The 19534-nt window shown below is 38.4% G+C and overlaps 1 protein-coding gene across 1 annotated transcript in view; it reads right to left on the bottom strand.

The window, feature by feature from the left end:
• LOC106062333 (aminopeptidase N-like) overlaps window positions 1-8645 on the bottom strand; it is a 72437-nt gene extending 63792 nt beyond the window's left edge. The window contains exon 1 of the mRNA XM_056011825.1: window positions 8410-8645. The gene's annotated coding sequence lies outside the window, so the exon portion shown is untranslated. The remainder of the gene's footprint in view (window positions 1-8409) is intronic.
• Window positions 8646-19534: the final 10889 nt, after the last annotated feature.

Raw genomic sequence — 19534 nt, 5'->3', positions numbered from 1 at the left:
TAGTGTAGATCTGACTGGAAGTAACGCTGAACTCAACTACTTCAGTAACACCGGTGAAAGGCCGAAACAATCAAAATATGTAGTCGACGCTGATGTTGTTCTACAAATATGTTTAATACTTAAGAAGGGAATCGTCCGATGTCAGTTATGTCGTACTCAAGTCTACTACTCTACAAGAAGCGTCTTCCTTTTAGCGTCACTTAGAGCGTTCTTATTTTTTAAAGATCTGTCCCGTCACTTGTCGCTAATTAAAACTTTCCCCTTATTTCCGAAACAAATAACTAATTCCTAATCATGTCATAACAGTATAAACTTCCTTTTACTGTGCAGCCTTCGAATATAACATATTTACAAGGCTCACATTATCTACAGATGACCAACTCCACTAGATGACTTCCTTGTGCATATTCTCAACACACTCGTCACTTCCTGCAAGTCCCCTAACTCTCCGATACCCAACACTTGACCGTGTGTCACGGTTGACCGTACATAGTGACCGTGTCACAACACTACTTCAGATGGTTCATTACTTTGCATTAGAAAACGTTTGACTATGACGTAACGCCAAAAATCACATTTCTTTACCCTCGTGCCCACTTTGTAACAAATCGTAACTAGACTCAATCCCCAAATCCCCATGCTAGAGTAACAAAAGAAAATTTTAATTTCACAAAAGGCATATTTATTATCATTTTTTTCCAATCACAATTTTCATCATGATATCGATAGAAATGATGGAAAAAGAATCGACTTTTGGCACGTTGATGACGTATTCAGCTTTTTTTACAGTACATTTACATCGGGAGTCCGACGGAAAACCCCGGAAGTATTTTTGTCATTAATGTTTGTTTTGAAACAAGTGATATTGGCTTTCCACGAAAGTGGGACGCACGGAAACTAGGACCCGCAAAAGACAAGGGGCCTGTTATTTCATTTAAATATTTTTTTTTTGTTGTGTTACGTTACAAATCTTCAAACTCCTCCCTCCCTTGTAACAAATCTTCAAACTCCTCCTCACTCCCTCCCATGTAACAAATCTTCAAACTCCTCCTCCCTCCCTCCCATGTAACAAATCTTCAAACTCCTCCCTTCTTTGTAACACATCTTCAAACTCCTCCTCCCTTGTAACAAATCTTCAAACTCCTCCCTCCCTCCTTCCCATGTAACAAATCTTCAAACTCCTCCTCCCTTGTAACAAATCTTCAAACTCCTCCCTCCCTCCTTCCCATGTAACAAATCTTCAAACTCTTCCTCCCTTGTAACAAATCTTCAAACTCCTCCTCCCTTGTAACAAATCTTCAAACTCCTCCTCCCTCCCTCCCATGTAACAAATCTTCAAACTCCTCCCTTCTTTGTAACACATCTTCAAACTCCTCCTCCCTTGTAACAAATCTTCAAACTCCTCCCTCCCTCCTTCCCATGTAACAAATCTTCAAACTCCTCCTCCCTCCCTCCCATGTAACAAATCTTCAAACTCCTCCCTCCCATGTAACAAATCTTCAAACTCCTCCTCCCTTGTAACACATCTTCAAACTCCTCCTCCCTTGTAACAAATCTCAATCTCCTCCTCCCTCCCTCCCTTGTAACAAATCTTCAAACTCCTCCTCCCTTGTAACAAATCTTCAAACTCCTCCTCCCTTGTAACAAATCTTCAAACTCATCCTCCCTTGTAACAAATCTTCAAACTCATCCTCCCTTGTAACAAATCTTCAAACTCATCCTCCCTTGTAACAAATCTTCAAACTCATCCACTCTCCCTTGTAACAAATCTTCAAACTCCTCCTCTCTCCCTTGTAACAAATCTTCAAACTCATCCTCTCTCCCTTGTAACAAATCTCAATCTCCTCCTCCCTTGTAACAAATCTTCAAACTCATCCTCTCTCCCTTGTAACAAATCTTCAAACTCCTCCCTCCCTCCCTTGTAACAAATCTTCAAACTCATCCTCTCTCCCTTGTAACAAATCTTCAAACTCCTCCCTCCCTCCCTTGTAACAAATCTTCAAACTCATCCACTCTCCCTTGTAACAAATCTTCAAACTCATCCACTCTCCCTTGTAACAAATCTTCAAACTCATCCACTCTCCCTTGTAACAAATCTTCAAACTCATCCACTCTCCCTTGTAACAAATCTTCAAACTCATCCACTCTCCCTTGTAACAAATCTTCAAACTCATCCACTCTCCCTTGTAACAAATCTTCAAACTCATCCACTCTCCCTTGTAACAAATCTTCAAACTCATCCACTCTCCCTTGTAACAAATCTTCAAACTCATCCTCCCTCCCTTGTAACAAATCTTCAAACTCATCCACTCTCCCTTGTAACAAATCTTCAAACTCATCCACTCTCCCTTGTAACAAATCTTCAAACTCATCCTCCCTCCCTTGTAACAAATCTTCAAACTCCTCCTCTCTCCCTTGTAACAAATCTTCAAACTCCTCCTCTCTCCCTTGTAACAAATCTTCAAACTCCTCCTCTCTCCCTTGTAACAAATCTTCAAACTCATCCTCTCTCCCTTGTAACAAATCTCAATCTCCTCCTCCCTTGTAACAAATCTTCAAACTCCTCCTCCCTTGTAACAAATCTTCAAACTCCTCCTCCCTTGTAACAAATCTCAATCTCCTCCTCCCTCCCTCCCTTGTAACAAATCTTCAAACTCCCTCCCTCCCTTGTAACAAATCTTCAAACTCCTCCTCACTCCTTCCCATGTAACAAATCTTCAAACTCCTCCCTCCCATGTAACAAATCTTCAAACGCCTCCCTTCCATGTAACAAATCTTCAAACTCCTCCTCCCTCCCTCCCATGTAACAAATCTTCAAACTCCTCCCTTCCTTGTAACAAATCTTCAAACTCCTCCTCCCTTGTAACAAATCTTCAAACTCCTCCTCCCTCCCTCCCTCCGTTTTAAGCCTTTTCGTAATATCCGTACTTTTCTCTTAATGCTTCAACTCAGGGCCGGCCGATTTTACCGATAGTTCCAAATTGGGCGCCGGCCCAGGCAGGGGCCCCACAATTTACATTTACATGGCTCTTGTCAAAGACTTTTAAAGATGTAGGACTTAATAACCTATATTTAATGTACCCTACGATCGACGTCACTTAAATCAACCCGCTGGTGCCTATTGCATTTAAGTTGCTTCCTACGTATGTTATAAACTAAATGTTGATATAACGATCTTATTATCAGGGGAGTAGTTAGGAAATTTCCATCGTTTGGTGGCCCGGGGGCTTGACCTCTTAGAGGGCCGCCAAACGATGCGTAATACTTAATTTTTAATGTAAAAAACACTAATTTGGGCCCCCCTCAAGTGGGGGCCCGGGGGGATTTTCATATTCTCCCCCAGCCTCCCCCCACCCTATCTACGCCACTGCTTATTATATCTAATGTTACTGTAAAAAAAAATTGGAACAGGGCCTCGCGAGCTTCCATTAAATTTGGCCTCACCAATTTGTAAGGCCGGCCCTGCTTCTACTAACATGCTTCACAAATAAAGGCAGTTTGAAGTATTGCCTGTGTGGCGGTGAGTGATGTCCCTTTGCGTGGTTGTCAACCTAGTCATCAGCTGACTAATCATGTGACATATGAATGAAACAGAAACACTGAGGAACAGTTGTAAACCGATGCTGTGTCACGGAGTCCTAGCAAGCGCTAGCAAGTAAAGTGTACAATGTCCTGATACTTCTCAGACGTGCTCAACAGATAAACATAACCTTATCTTATCTTATATATTACTGACGTTACTTCAAAGAAGAAGATAGTTACGTCCTAAGCATTTCATGTGTCAGCCTAGTCATGCATGTTGATCAGTGACTTAAAAAAAAAAAAGTAAAAGTTTTCCATTCAGACCTTGCGATCCATGGGGCAGGTGATGTTAAGGTCATCTGTTTCTATGGCCAACGGTTAAAGAGCAGGGTGTCATGTGACCAGCACAACGACCAACCACCTTTACTTTCCCCAACTAAGGTCAGGTACCCATTAGAGCTGGGTGGACTCAGGGTCTCCAAAAAAATCCCGAAATTCAAACTACCATTCTTCACCGAGATTCGAAACCAGGACCGCTGGTTCGGAAGCCAAGCGCTTAACAACTCAGCCAACGCGTCCCGATCAGTAACTTAAACTCTGCTAAAATGTTGGTTTTCTTGGCTGATTCAGGAAACCCATTCCCTGTTCTAATGGCGCTAACGAAGAAGGAGCACTTGCACGAATTTGTCCTAGCATATGGAATAAGAAATGTGCCTCTGTCTTTGTGTTTTTCTGGGTATTTTATTAGGTTTTGTTGTTCTTTTTGTACATTATGCTTCAGTGTTTTAAGTGTTTTAAGTGCTATAGCTACTTTACTAGTTTTTCTTCTGTCCTAACACAACACATAAAGTGCGCATGTCCCTAATGGGGTAATCGAGAACCAGGTCCTCAAACTTCAGGTCATTGGAATGGTCAACCATGTAACTTGCTAGAATTCCGAGCGAGACCAATCGTTATACACTGACCACAGGCTGTGACGTTGCAGGCCAGTTTTGAAGTCTTCTAAGACGAATGCTCTCGTTCCGAGCCACAAGGTGAATCTTGAGATATTCTAAATACGCATTGTCTGTCTGTCTGTCTGTCTGTCCGTCACAAGTGCAGGAACGTGAAGACTTCCTACAGCGCAATTGTCCCGACTGAATGTTTGACATCAAATTCATAGGAGACAAAGATTTTAGAGGCGCCTTTGTTAAGACATGAATTTATATCTACTCAGTAGAAAGTCGATTGTAATCACAAGCTTTTAGTTTTCATGGATACAGTGTTTACATTACTCTGAATATCTGGAAGAATCATTGTCTAATGCTGGGTAGTCAGATGTGTGCTATACAACACTGTGTATTGAATTTCGTATGTTTTTTTAAGTATTTTCTTTTTGTATTTTGCTTGTTCCTATTGCTTTTTTAATGACTTTTTTAAGATGAGGTTTATTCAGATTTCACGTTCACTTACAATATCACACAAGACAAACAGGTTAACCCATTCACGTCCAGACTATATTAGACTACTGTTGAGCATTTAAAGTTATTGAGAAGTTATATATAGTTCATGATCATTTACACTGTTGCAGGGTCGGACTGGGTGTCATCATCGGCCCGGGCATTTCTATACCATCCGGCCCAATCGGCCCATAAATTGTATATTATATAATGGACATCCAATTCTAGGTCTACCTGTCCTCGAAATCATTATGTTAAGTTTGATAATGTATCGATAGCTGTACACATGCCTACAGTGAACACTAAATTCTTATAAGGAATATACCGGTAGACCTTATGCTGCCTTTTAATCGCTAAGTGTGTAGGCCCTAAAAGGATAAGCCTACTAGATTTAGTTGGCCCTAGTAGAGTCTGTATAATATTTGTTTAAAATACATCGCTCAGAAGGCCTCTTTTATAAGGGGTTGCTATAAAACCTTTAATAATTTAACACGTGCCGCCCTTATCTTATAAAATACAGACGTGACTTCAAAAAAGAAGATGATTACTGTGGTCCTACCGGCCTATTTGGGTACCGGCACACCGGGCATTTGCCCGAATGCCCATATAGCCAGTCCACCCCTGCACTGTTCATTATAATAAGCCCGCTGGAGTTCATCAATTATAAAGTCATAGTCATTGATATAGGAGCATTAGCGAGTGGTCAAAACAACATCAGTTTTTAATGTTCATTTGAAAGAGAGAAGATCCAACATTTTTCATAGTTTATGATTTTGTTGGTGCGTTTACCAGCTGACTGATCAGCTTGACTTCCTATTGTTCTAATGTTTTTATGACCAACACTATATAAACTTAAATCTGGGCTAATCAATGAATGTTCCTGGACATCACACAGTCATTCTCACGCTGCGGATAATACGTGAGTTTGGCGCCATTGTATACAGGTCCAAAGGAACTCTGTTAGTCTGACCGTCTCTCCTCATCACCATCGGAGAAAACTCCACAAGTGGGCAGAACTGCACCGGCTTCCAGATGTTAACCTATCATCAAACTAAAATTGAAGCTAAACAGCATTGCAGTGAGCTCATGATGAATTTAGTGGACTAGATATAAGTAGATTATGAATACAGGCATGTGTGGTCTGGCGGTAATTTTTCCCCCAATGAAGCCCCGGGACAACTAATCTTCACCAGTTGACACCGAGAGGTCCTGCAGTTCTGTTAGAATCACCACAGACTAAAAAAAGATAGAATATAGTATCTGTGAGTAATTCTCTTTTTTTTTTAAATAGTCCCCAGTACAAATAAAGCTTCGCGAGCCTCTCCAACCTTGATTATAAATCTCAAACAAAGGAAAATTAAAAAAGACAACAACAATTCTTTGCTATGTTACGCCACCATTAAATCCGTACTTTACACAATTATTATATTTATATTGTAGCTTAAAAGCAAAGAAATGCTAAAAAAAATATTAAACCCATCAGAGTCAGAAAAATGATACAAGGATTAGCATATCAACAACTGAAGGATAATTAAGAATAAAAGCAAATACACGCCAATATTTACACACAATTACATGCATGACCGACACCTCACTCCAAACAGATATAGATTCGATTATGTTGGATATAACCCAAAGGGCTACATTAATTAGAATAGGTTATGCTGGTATTTTCCCTCAAACAATTCGAAATTAACTGCCCATCTCTATTATTGATTCATGTTAATAAACTAGTGGACATGTGCATCAATATTAAAGAAAGAAATGACTAACGATTCTTATAGTACACTTACGTTGTTTATACATTGCTTTCATTATTATTATTATTATTATTATTATTATTATTATTATTATTATTATTATTATTATTATTATTATAATGAATCTAATCGCAAAGATTTACTATTGTTAGTCTAGATCTATTACAAACAGAGGACGCATCTTATCTTATCTTATATAATACAGACGTTACTTTAAAAAAAAGAAGATGATTACGTCCTTCGCGTCATGCATTTAGTCATGCATATTAACCAATGACTTAAATTCTGCCAAGTCACTGGTTTTCCTGGCTAGCTCAGGCAACCCATTCCATGCTCTAATAGCGCTAGGGAAGAAGGAGTGTTTGTACAAATTTGTCCTAGCATATGGGACGAGGAATGTGCCTTTATCTTAGTGTCTTTCTGAGTATTTTATTAGATTTTGTTATGGTATTTGATGATTATGGTTCATTTTTAACGGAAAAGGGGAAAAGACGCTATTAATTTTGTTTGATATGTCTGTCCGTCCGTCCCGTTTAGATCTCGTAAACTAGAAAAGATAGTGAAAATCCGACGTCATAATATTTTAGTCCATTCAAAGTTTTGATCCAACGGCTACTTTTTTTTAATTTTTCTAAAAGCCAAAAATCTAATTTTTTAAATCACTTATGCAATCAGTTTTTTCATAAAAATACACCACTTTTACAACTATTTAAATATTAATAGTAACTAACACTGGAGGCTCTTTACTAGGGAAAATTACCATTTGCTATATTTTTAACACATTTATGCAAACGGTTTTTGATTAGTTTTCAAAAAATATTTTTTTTTTTACATTTGTATTGTTTAGTTAACTCTTTCTCTCCTAACTGACGATATCAGCGTTGATTCCACCAGAATGTGGTAAATAATTACGGAGAGAAAGAGTTAAATACGTTCTGTCATACTGTTTACTACATTTACACGAAACAAAAATGTTAACTTTTTTTTAAAGAGAAAAAATCTATTTAGTATGCATATAAGTTAGACACAATTTAAAACAACAATTAATAACTAATTTTTCATATTATCACGTGAACTGCAAGAGTGCCATACAACGACAGAACACTTAAATTAACTAAAGGAACAATTTTTAACATTTTTAAGAAATTTTTTTTTTTTTTTGAGGAATTAGAGAATGACCATTTTCACAGTAATTTAATCAATTGGATATTCATTATAAGACCAGTTAGGCCAGGTTCACATTTAACATCACATTCATTTTCACCTATCCTTTGGTTAGCTGGACCGCTGGGGCACCACACAAGATCTGTCAACCTTCTTTCTCCATTCTTCTCAGTCATTTGTCATTAATCGAATTTAATTCTGATGTTCTTTCTGAAAATATTGATACCTGTCTTTTTACCTGCCTGGGTGGACCACTTCTGATAGAATTTCATTCTGATATTATTTCTGTAAATATTGAAGTCTTCCTTTATACCTGCCTCGGTGGACCACTTCGGGGGGCCGATTTTGAGTTTATGTTTCAACACTGTCTTTGTAACGTTGTTTTTTGTTTATAGTTGCTTCTCTACCATTACATCTTCTATCCTGAAGGCTCTCTAAATTTAGTGATTTTACTAAAGGTGTTACTTCAGTCATATTCTTATATATGTTTAAATCTGCATAATAGAATACCAAGGAAATCTTACCTTACTCTACAGGAAGTTTCTTATATCCAAATACAAAAGGAGAGTATCATATATAAATCCACACCCACGTGTTATACAATAGCTTACAATAGATTATATGTACAGTGCGAATTCTAGGCGCCTAGACATTGTGTTTGTTATCTCCCTTTTTACGTTTAAACCAATTGTTTTGTAATGAGACATAAAACTCAAGACGTCGTTCTAAAAACCTAGATTTAAAATACTGTGCCCCCATGCAACTCACAACAGAACTTTAATTTTTTTTTATCCAGCTTTCTCTTGTTTCGATATGTGTCAGCAGCATAGACAGAGAATGGCGGAACACACAAATGGCTAAATATCTCCTTACATGATCTTTTGTCTATTGTGTTAAGAAAAGAACAAGTTTGCGTGGGTGTGGGAAATTCATTTCTTAATTTGATATGTTTGTCTTAAAATAGCAAGCAATGGTTCTCTGCGATTAGGCTTGGGTGTAGATGATAGAGTCAGTTAACAGTAACTTACTGTGGACTATTGTTGACTTGTTCCGGACCCAGCACTAAACAGTACGTGCCAGATTTTTCAACTATAGCTGCGCGATTATGTAAAAAAAAAATAAAGGCTTTGGCTTTATGCAAAAGTTTTGATGGTGTTAAATGTTCTTTAAAAAAAACATTACCTCCCCTCTTTCCCGTCTTGTAAATGTAAAGTAAAGCTCAGACCATACGGTGTATACGTCAGATGATGTAAAGGTCATCTGTTTCTGTGTCGGCAAGGTTAACGAGGGTGTCATATGGCCAGCACAACGACCAACCGCGTTTACTTTATCGAACTTAAGTCAAGTACCCTTTAGAGTTGGGTGGGCTTGGAAAAATTGATGTTGAAAAATGGTGGCGCTGAGTGGTTCAGCGCTTGGCTCCCGAACCTGGGGTCCTGGGTTCGAATCTCAGTAAAGACTGAGATTTTGAATTTCGTGATTTTTAGGGCGCCCTTGAGTCCACCCAACTCTAATGGATACCTTAAAAATTAAAACCTATTTATGTGTGTGTGCTGGCCACAAGACACAGTTGGTCATAGAAACAGATGACCTTAACATCATCTGCCCCATAGATCGAAGGGTCTGAAAGGGGAACTTTACATTTCTGTGTTATGAATTCTATCATAAGTAACTTTTTACAAAGCTCTATTTCTCCCTCTCTTTCTTTCTCTCTCTCTCTCTTTCTCTCTCTCTTTCTTTATCTCTCTCTCTCTTTGCTTTTTTCTTTCCCTATCTTTTTTTTTCACTCTTTCTTTCAATCTTGATCTTTCTTACTCTATCTCTCTCCAAATCATTTTCTAATTTTTTTGTTTTCATTTTTTCATTTGCCATCCCTCACCTCCCCCTCCCCCCTTTTTTTCTTCTGTTTCTCATTTTCATTCACTCTCTTTCTGCCTCGTTAGCTCTTCTTTACTCACTCTCTGTGGTGCAATCTTTTTCACTATCTTTTTCTTCCCTTCGTCGTTTTCTTCCTCTCTTTCTCTTTCTCTCTCGGTCTTTCACACTATATTTCTCTCCCTCTCTCTCTCCCCCCTCTCTTGCTTCTCTCTCTTTCTCTTTCTCTCTCGGTCTTTCACACTATATTTCTCTCCCTCCCTCTCTCCCCCCTCTCTTGCTTCTCTCTCTCTCTCTCTTTCTCTCTCGTTCTCTCACACTATATTTCTCTCCCTCTCTCTCTCTCCCCCCTCTCTTGCTTCTCTCTCTCTTTCTCTCTCGTTCTCTCACACTATATTTCTCTCCCTCTCTCTCTCTCCCCCCTCTCTTGCTTCTCTCTCTCTCTCTTTCTCTCTCGTTCTCTCACACTATATTTCTCTCCCTCTCTCTCCCCCCTCTCTTGCTTCTCTCTCTCTCTCTTTCTCTCTCGTTCTCTCACACTATATTTCTCTCCCTCTCTCTCTCTCTCCCCCCTCTCTTGCTTCTCTCTCTCTCTCTTTCTCTCTCGTTCTCTCACACTATATTTCTCTCCCTCTCTCTCTCTCCCCCCTCTCTTGCTTCTCTCTCTCTCTCTTTCTCTCTCGGTCTCTCACACTATATTTCTCTCCCTCTCTCTCTCTCCCCCCTCTCTTGCTTCTCTCTCTCTCTCTTTCTCTCTCGTTCTCTCACACTATATTTCTCTCCCTCTCTCTCTCTCCCCCCTCTCTTGCTTCTCTCTCTCTTTCTCTCTCGTTCTCTCACACTATATTTCTCTCCTCTCTCTCTCTCCCCCCTCTCTTGCTTCTCTCTCTCTCTCTCTTTCTCTCTCGGTCTCTCACACTATATTTCTCTCCCTCTCTCTCTCTCCCCCTCTCTTGCTTCTCTCTCTCTCTCTTTCTCTCTCGTTCTCTCACACTATATTTCTCTCCCTCTCTCTCTCCCCCCCCTCTCTTGCTTCTCTCACTCTCTCTTTCTCTCACACTATATTTCTCTCCCTCTCTCTCTCCCCCCTCTCTTGCTTCTCTCTCTCTCTCTCTTTCTCTCTCGTTCTCTCACACTATATTTCTCTCCCTCTCTCTCTCTCCCCTCTCTTGCTTCTCTCTCTCTTTCTTTCTCTCTCTCTCTCTCTCTCTCTCTCTGTGTCTCTTTCATTATCCTCACTTTTACAATCCTGTAATACTCACTTGAGCTCAATCTGCACTGACACATTATAAAACTGTACAGCTATTTATATTTTGCTGTAATGTTGTTTTTTTTTGTTGTTTTTTGAGAGGAGATTTTGATGTTAAAGTCCCCTATTCTTCGTTGCAGGGGGGGGGGGGCATGACGTTCAAAAACTCCCTCTTCAATAACGGCATTGTCTTAAGATTCTGAAAATTCTGAGTGCTGTGTTTCAAATGACTTTACAAACCAGGTGTGAGCTACATATTCTCCTGCGTCTAGTGCTGACAAAGTCGTTTATGGATTGCATATGCATATTCTATACAGGAGATATAGAGAACCAGGTGGCAAAATGTTGTTTTGTTTACGATTGGTGAATGAGGTCCGATTGTACTTTACTTTTGAGTCTTCTATCCTGAAGGGTTTCTGAATTTAGTGATTTTACTAATAGTGTTACTCTAGTCAAATGTGAATATTCGTTTATTATAAATCTCACTGCTTTATTTTGTGTCTGTTCCAGTTTCTTAATGTTTTCTTGAGTTGAAAGGGTCCCAAACAGAGGATGCATATTCTATTATTGGCCAAACCAAGGTTAAACATTTTAGTTTTATGTTCTTATTTGATTTATAGACATATATATATATATAAGATCTTCATCTCGTAAATCACCTTTTCATGTGACTGTGGAGCCCTGATATGCAGAGACCTACCATCCACATATATCGCTGGTTAAGGTGGCTTTGGTGGTAGAGGAGCCAGTCATTTTCCGTATGGCACGCTTTTCTTCCAGAGCTGAGGCCCATATTTTTTCCACCATTTTTTCTAGGTGGAAAGACATCTTTCATGCAGAACAATTTACAATGCAGTATGTAATTAATGAGAGACTAATTGTACAGTACCCACTTAAGGCACTATGCTCAGTTTTGAAAATAACGTTTAAAGCGTTAGAGGCGATGTGTTACTGTATATATAAGCTCAGGGCTCGCATATGACACTTGCCTAAGGCCCCGCGCTCCGCCTCTGAGTGTGGTATTCTAAAAATAGACTAAAAAAAAAGAATTTTACGTTAGTTTAAAAAAAAGTGTTCAAATCGTGTAGATAATTAAGCAACTAACAGAAAAAGAATTGATGATTTAGATCAGGGGTTCTCAACCTGTGGGTCGCGACCCCCTTGGGGGTCGATTGACGATTTGCCAGGGGTCGCCTAAGACCATCGAAAATATGGATTGTTATTGTCTATTCTTATAGTGCTGTGTGGGTGGGGGGTCGTGGCAGAGCGGGAGATTATAATAAGGGGTCGCCGAGCAAAAAAGGTTGAGAACCGCTGATTTAGATAGTTGCTTTGTCCTTTGATTAGCATAAAAGAATGCCAACTACACAAGAATGAAATAAAAAGTACGCAGATTAATATCAAAATTGAAACCTATTTCTATTTATCTGTACAAATGTCAGAAACATTTTTCTTACATTAGAACCTTACAGTCACTTTCATAATGAAAATAAGTTACTAGGCCTACATATTGCAAATCTAGATTATACTATATATAATATAAATCTATTTATGGGCCCCTACATCGCAAAACAAAACAATTTTTGGGACCCAACATAGCAAATATATTTTAAGGCCCCCCCCCCCCCACATCGCAATATAAGTCTATTTTTAGCTCCCAAGTTGTATTAGAAAACAATATATATATATTGTTATGATCTCTCCTAATCAGGCGTTCTGTAAACACTGCTAAACACAACACAACACATCACACACACAGCTGGTTTTAATAAATTGCATAATTTTATTTTCTCTGTTTTTTTAATTCTTTTATCTATCTTAAAAGACCACAAAAATCATATCATCAAGGGCCTCCGATTATCCACGGCCGGCACTGATCCCTGCCACACGAGTAGGGACAAAATCGCAGTGAACTTGACAAGGCTCCAAATAATCTGGTGCTTTAATAATGGTCAATTAAAAACAGCCAATGACACAACTGGCAATACATCAACACTAAAAATGCTATACTGTACATCACCGTACTAAACTAATAAACTCTACTGTCTCTATCTCTTCCTGGACTCGTACATTCACTTCAGGACTGCACCAGGACCGACTTCATGACAGACTAACAGTCCCGGTCTACTCGCTGTCACTGCCTTACACACGCTGTGTCTCTGGTCCACGCAGGCTTATGATCAGATGACCATAACCCGGGTCCTATTCCCGTGCAAAGTTCATGCCAGTACTGTCCCTTGCCCTTCGATATAGCACACTAAACTGTATTACTGGCCTGTGTCAAATATGTCAGCTGATCACACACAGTTAACCCTATTGCGTCGCCACATTGCAATATAAATCTACTTTAAGCCCAATACGATACAAAATGTTTTTTTACCCACCTCATTATAATTCTTTTTTTGTTTTACAATTACATCGCAATATATTATATATCTATTTTTGGGCCCCCATATCTCAATATGAATCTATTTTAGAGCCCCCACATTGCAATACAAAACAATTTTTGGACCCCCACATAGCAATATATATCTGTTTTTGAGGCCCCACACATCGCAATATATTATATATCTATTTTTGGGCCCCCCATATCTCAATATGAATCTATTTTAGAGCCCCCACATCGCAATACAAAACAATTTTTGGACCCCCACATCGCAATATATATATGTTTTTGATGCCCCACTCATCGCAATATAAATCTATTTTGATCTTCACATAGCAACATAAAACTATTTTTGGACCCCCACATCGCAATACAGAAAAATTTTGGGTCCCCACATCAAAATATAAAACCATTCTTGGGCCCTCACATCCCAATACAAAACAATATCGCATTATAAATCTATTTTTGGGGCCTCCACACCACGAATTTAAATCTACTTTGGGGCAACCACACCGCAATTTAAATCTATTTCGGGGCCCCCACATCTCAAAAACAGCACGTTTTCGTTAAGTCACCATACCGCACTTTAAAAGTATTTTATTTGAGACCTACTTAGCATACAGCAGTATTTAAAATCATTTTAATAGATAAAACGCTATGACCCTGTTTCTTAATGGTGGCAATATCCACAAAATATAAAGTAATAATTTTAATTTCGGACCTAGGGACGACATATGCCTCCAACTCGCAATATAAGAAATATTCTCCGAATATCCTTTCCTACTCAATAGTTCGAAAGAATCTATATACTAAAGATCTTGGCCTAGAAGTTTTGATTTTACAGTAGACCAATATCTCGTGTTTAATAGATTTACATAACCTTACATTGGCAGTGGCGTAGCTATGGTTTTGGGGGCATGGGGGGCTATATCTCTTTAGGGGCCCTGCTTTTTTAAATTAAACATCATGACATGAAATGATGGCGTGTTTTTTAATGTAAAAAACAAATTTCGGACACTCATTTGGGGGACCAAGGGGGGATTTTTAAATTTGGACCCCCCCCCACACACACACGAGCTACGCCACTGCATGTTGGAGGCAGGCGATTTTCCGTGGGACACACTGTAAATATTTGTAAAAGTTGTGCGTGACTTTCTTCCCGCTACCCACATCTCGCTATAAGTGAAGCATAAGTGTTTATGAAGATAGCTAAACAGACGCATCTACTTGAGACGTGAAATGACGAGAAATAGACCAAAACAAAGGGAGATAACTTGCCATGTCACATTTTACAGCTAATTTTGTTCAAATTTTTTTTTCTACAAGTCCTAACTCTTTCTCTCCGTAATTATTTACCCACATTCTGGTGGAATCAACGCTGGTATCGTCATTTAGGAGAGAAAGAGTTAATGGTGTGAAATATAACGTTATTTATAATCTATTTCTTTCTTTGAGATTTTTTCTGTAAGCGGAATTTAGAAAAGGATGAAGCATAACAGAAAAAGTCCTAAACCTCAGGAGACTCTGCGGGTGGTGCGGTGACTATGTGGCTGAGTAGTAAAAGCATTGGGCTCCCGAACCGAGATGTCCCGAGTTCGAACCTAGGTGATTTTTTATTTATTTCGATATCTAAAGGGTACCTCTAAGCCCAGCCGGTTATAATGGGTATCTGCCTGACCTGGCATTAGTTGGGGAAAAATAAAAGCGGTTGGTCGCTGTACTGGCCACATGATACCCTCGTTAACCGTGAGCCACAGAAAAAATGACCTTTACATCAACTGCCCTATAGATCGCAAGATCTGAAAAGATTACTTTTTTATTTTACTTACTAAATACTTGGGCTACATCAGCATTCGAACTTATTCCACCTAGTTATGGTAGCCACTTAGCTACATATCCATTATTACCAGTATTGTAAAAAGCATAAGCCAAGACAACTTAGATCGAGTTTAAAAAATCTCTACTAAAAAAAAATGACCTGTCTTCATCGGATTTGGACTCGATTACCATCTAGCAGCAAGTACCTCTCAACCACAAGTATGACATGACAATAATAATATTATGATCTGACTAATTGATATCATGCACTTAATCGCAATGTCCAGAGTGCAGCCAAACATTCAGGACTCTTATAGATCTTACCAACAGGCCGGCTTTAGGCATAAGCAAAATGGGCAGCCACATAGGGCCTTCAATAGGTTGGGCCTCGCAAAGGACTAAAAAATATTTACAGAAATAATTGAAAAATGTGAATAAGATATCAAACTAAGTAGAGAACCACGACTTTATGTTTACTGGACTAACTCATGTCTACACCATGACTCTATGTTTACTGGTCAAACTCGACACCATGACTCTATGTCTTTAAGTTTACTGGACTAATTCTGTCTCTACTAAGACATTTTGAGATTCATTGCATAGGGAAAAGTGGAATGTGAATTTTACTTATTTGTCGATTTAGATATAAAACAGCTGGTTTTAATAAATTGCATAATTTTATTTTCTATGTTTCTTTTTATTCTTTTCTTTATCTTAAGGGACCACAAAACTCATATCACCAAGGGCCTCCATTTATCCAAGGCCGGCACTGACCCCAGCCACACGAGTAGGGACAAAATCGCAGTGGAAAGCCCTCAGCCTCCTGGATGAAGAAAGAGGACAGAGGTCATCATATTACCCCGATAGACGTACTAGGAAGCATTTCATTAAAATGTTCATGTTTGAATAATTAAAACTCCCTGCATTCTCTTGTTCTTCTTCTGCGTTATCATTATCTTATCCGATATCGTATTATCTTGTTAGGTTGGAGGGTGTCAGGGCTTAAATTATTTATTAATATTTATTAAAATTGTCAAGGTATTAGAATGTAATTTTAATTGTAATGTGTGTGTGTGTTAAAATTAATATATTTTCGCTTGATAACTTTATCTTATCTTATCTTATATAATACAGACGTTACTTCAAAAAAAGAAGATGATTACTTCCTACATACATTAACAAACGATGTGTATGATGATCTACAATTAAAGTATAAATTTAATTCAATGATATTTCAATGACATGAAGAGTTTATAATGTGAATAATAAGTACATACAAATGAATATGACAGGATATGAAGCATATAATTCATAATTTCAGTCCAATTAAATAAAAGTAGTAAAGTCCCCCTTTCAGACTTTGTGGTCTATCGGGCAGATGATGTAAAAGTCATCTGTTTCTGTGGCCAACGGTTAACGAGGGTGTTATGTGGCCAACCACCTTTACTTTTCCCCAACTAATGACAGGTACCCATTAGAGCTGGGTGGACTCAGAGGTGGACTCAGAGGCACCCAAAGATCCCGAAATTTAAAATGCCTGTCTACACCAGGATTCGAACCCGGGACTCCCGGTTCGGAAACCAAGCGCTTTACCGCTCAGCCACCGCGCCTCCAGTCCAATTAAATACTTCAAAAGTATTTTAAAAATATAAACACTTATAGTATGTTGTCATGATAAAATTGACGTGAACAGCCTTTCAGTTTCCCAACTCAAGACAAAGATTCATCTTTGTAACAAGTTCAGTTCAACTTCCTTTCAACCAAGAAGAATGATCACCAACGACGAGTATAACAATGTTCAGGGCAGCACCCTAACCCACAGCATCAAAATAGAACTCCAACACTGAAACCATATGGAAAACAAATAATTAGAGATTTTTCTAAAATTGAAACTAACTTTTAATCTAAAACCACAAATACAAATACGAACGAATCCATATTGAAATATCTTGACAATATGAAATACAACTCACGCTAAACAAGGGTCACTGAGTCCTATCAAGAATAACTTCAAGCAGCGGCGTAGCTAAGGGGGGGGGGGGGGTAAAGGGGGAGACAATTTGAAAATCCGTCGGGCCCCCACCTGAGGGGGGTCCCCAAATGAGTGTTTTTTTTTTACATTAAATATTAAGTAGTACGCAAAATGCAGGGCCCCCAAAGAGGTCAAGCCCCCTTATGATGAAAAATTCCTAGGTATGCCCCTGACTTCAGGGCAATAAGCTATAGCTGTCCGGTAGTATAAATCCAAGAATCGTTCAGGACCACAAAATGTAAATCTTACATAACAAGCATAAGACGGCGTATGAACACCAAACGCCAATGAAGGAAATATGACGTCATATCAAAATTACGATGAAACGACAAGGGAAAAAAAAATACTGCACAAATTAAAAATCCTGTAAATGACGTCATCCCCTATAGAAGAAAGCGGCGCTATTAGAATGTGTACAGTTTTACAACAAAACTAATTGCGACAGAGGGGTTCAAATAAATAGTCCAATATCTGAGATAAATAGTACAATATCTGAGATAAATAGTCCAATATCTGAGATCAATAGTCCAATATCTGAGATAAATAGTCCAATATTTGAGATAAATAGTCCAATATCTGAGATAAAAAGTCCAATATCTGAGATAAATAGTCCAATATCTGAGATAAATAGTCCAATATCTGAAATAAATGGGGCCTGGTGGCTGAGTTGTTAAGCGCACGGCTTCTGAACCTGAGGTTCTGGGTTCAAATCTCGGTGAAGACTGAGATATAGGGCGCCTCTTAGTCCACCCAGCTCTAATAGGTGCCTGACTATAGTTGGGGGAAAGTAAAGGCGTTGGTCGTTGTGCTGGCCACATGACACCTTGCTTGTTAACCGTTGGCCAAAGAAACAGATGACCTTAACATTTAACATCATCTGCCACATAGATTGCAAAGTCTAAAAAAGGAAACGCTACTTTTTTTACCCCATTGTGACACGATTATGTTATGAGACTATCTTTGTTCCAACCAGGGGCGGACTGGATGTGAAAATCGGCCCAAGCATTTCAATACAGTACAGCTCATAAATTGTATATCATATGATGGGACTCCAACTATAGGCAAATCGGTTGTCAAAATTATTGTATTATTTTTTTCTTATAATGTATTGATAACTGTATGCATGAACTATATCTTTTTAAGAAATATAGGCCTAATGTTGCTTTGTAATCGTCATGTATGTAGGCCCTAATATGATGAAGCCTACTAATAGCACTGTCTACAGATGTAGGCTATTACATTATCTTTAAAAAATCTGTTAGATTAAATTAGTATTACACTGTAGTCTGTAAAAGATGTTTTTAAAATGACGCTCATATAGCCCCTTATATTTGAGAATATTATAAGACCTTTAACAATTTAATGCGTGCCATAGTGGCATTCATGAGGCCCTTTAGGCACATTTGAGTACCGGCCCACAGGGCATTTGCCCAAAATGCCCATATAGCCAGTCCGCCCATGGTTCCAACAGATAGAATATATTAACCTCTTTCAAGTTTTTTGTTTTCCTTTCTCAAAAATATCTTGTTTTATGGGTGGAACTTAACACATTTTGTCAACTTTGTTTTTGAATATTTAGTTTTGTCATAAATATTACAGCCTACCATAAATAGTTGGCCTGTCTAAATGTCACGTTTTTCTTCATTGATAATGGGGAACATGTTGATTTTACAGGACGTCTATTCATGACGTCTATCTTGGCTTAAGTATACGTTTCAGATGCAGTTGAAATTACAGTTTTATTGGGAAATAAAAAAAAGACTCTTAGTAAATATTGTTCAGCTATTATGATGGGTAATATCTAAATCAGGGGTTCTCAACCTGTGAGTCGCTTGTTTTGTGTCTATTTTTCTTTGAAAGTTGTTTTTTTTTTTTGTCATACGATTTCTAAAGTGTTGTAACAAGCACATTTGTACCATAGAGGATATACATTTAAAAAAAAACAGCAACTTTTTTTAAGCACAATATGTTTTTACACTACATACAATCATATAAATCTTTTGCTACGTAACTACAACATAGATGTCGGATATATACATTTAAAATATGATTATGATTTTATAACTTTAGCAAAATCATAATTAGGGTCTACCTAGGTCTTTGAACGAAATAAATTTTACGGATGAAGTCGCAATCTACTTTAGGATCGTTTTAGGGGGTCGCCGACCTAAAAAGGTTGAGAACCGCTGTTTTAGGGGGTCGCCGACCTAAAAAGGATGAGAACCGCTGTTTCAGGGGGTCGCCGACCTAAAAAAGGTTGAGAACCGCTGATTTATATAGACATATATC

The sequence above is a fragment of the Biomphalaria glabrata genome, chromosome 15, assembly GCF_947242115.1.
Source record: "Biomphalaria glabrata chromosome 15, xgBioGlab47.1, whole genome shotgun sequence".
Lineage (NCBI taxonomy): Eukaryota > Metazoa > Mollusca > Gastropoda > Planorbidae > Biomphalaria > Biomphalaria glabrata.
This window is presented reverse-complemented; position numbering and strand designations above follow the sequence as displayed.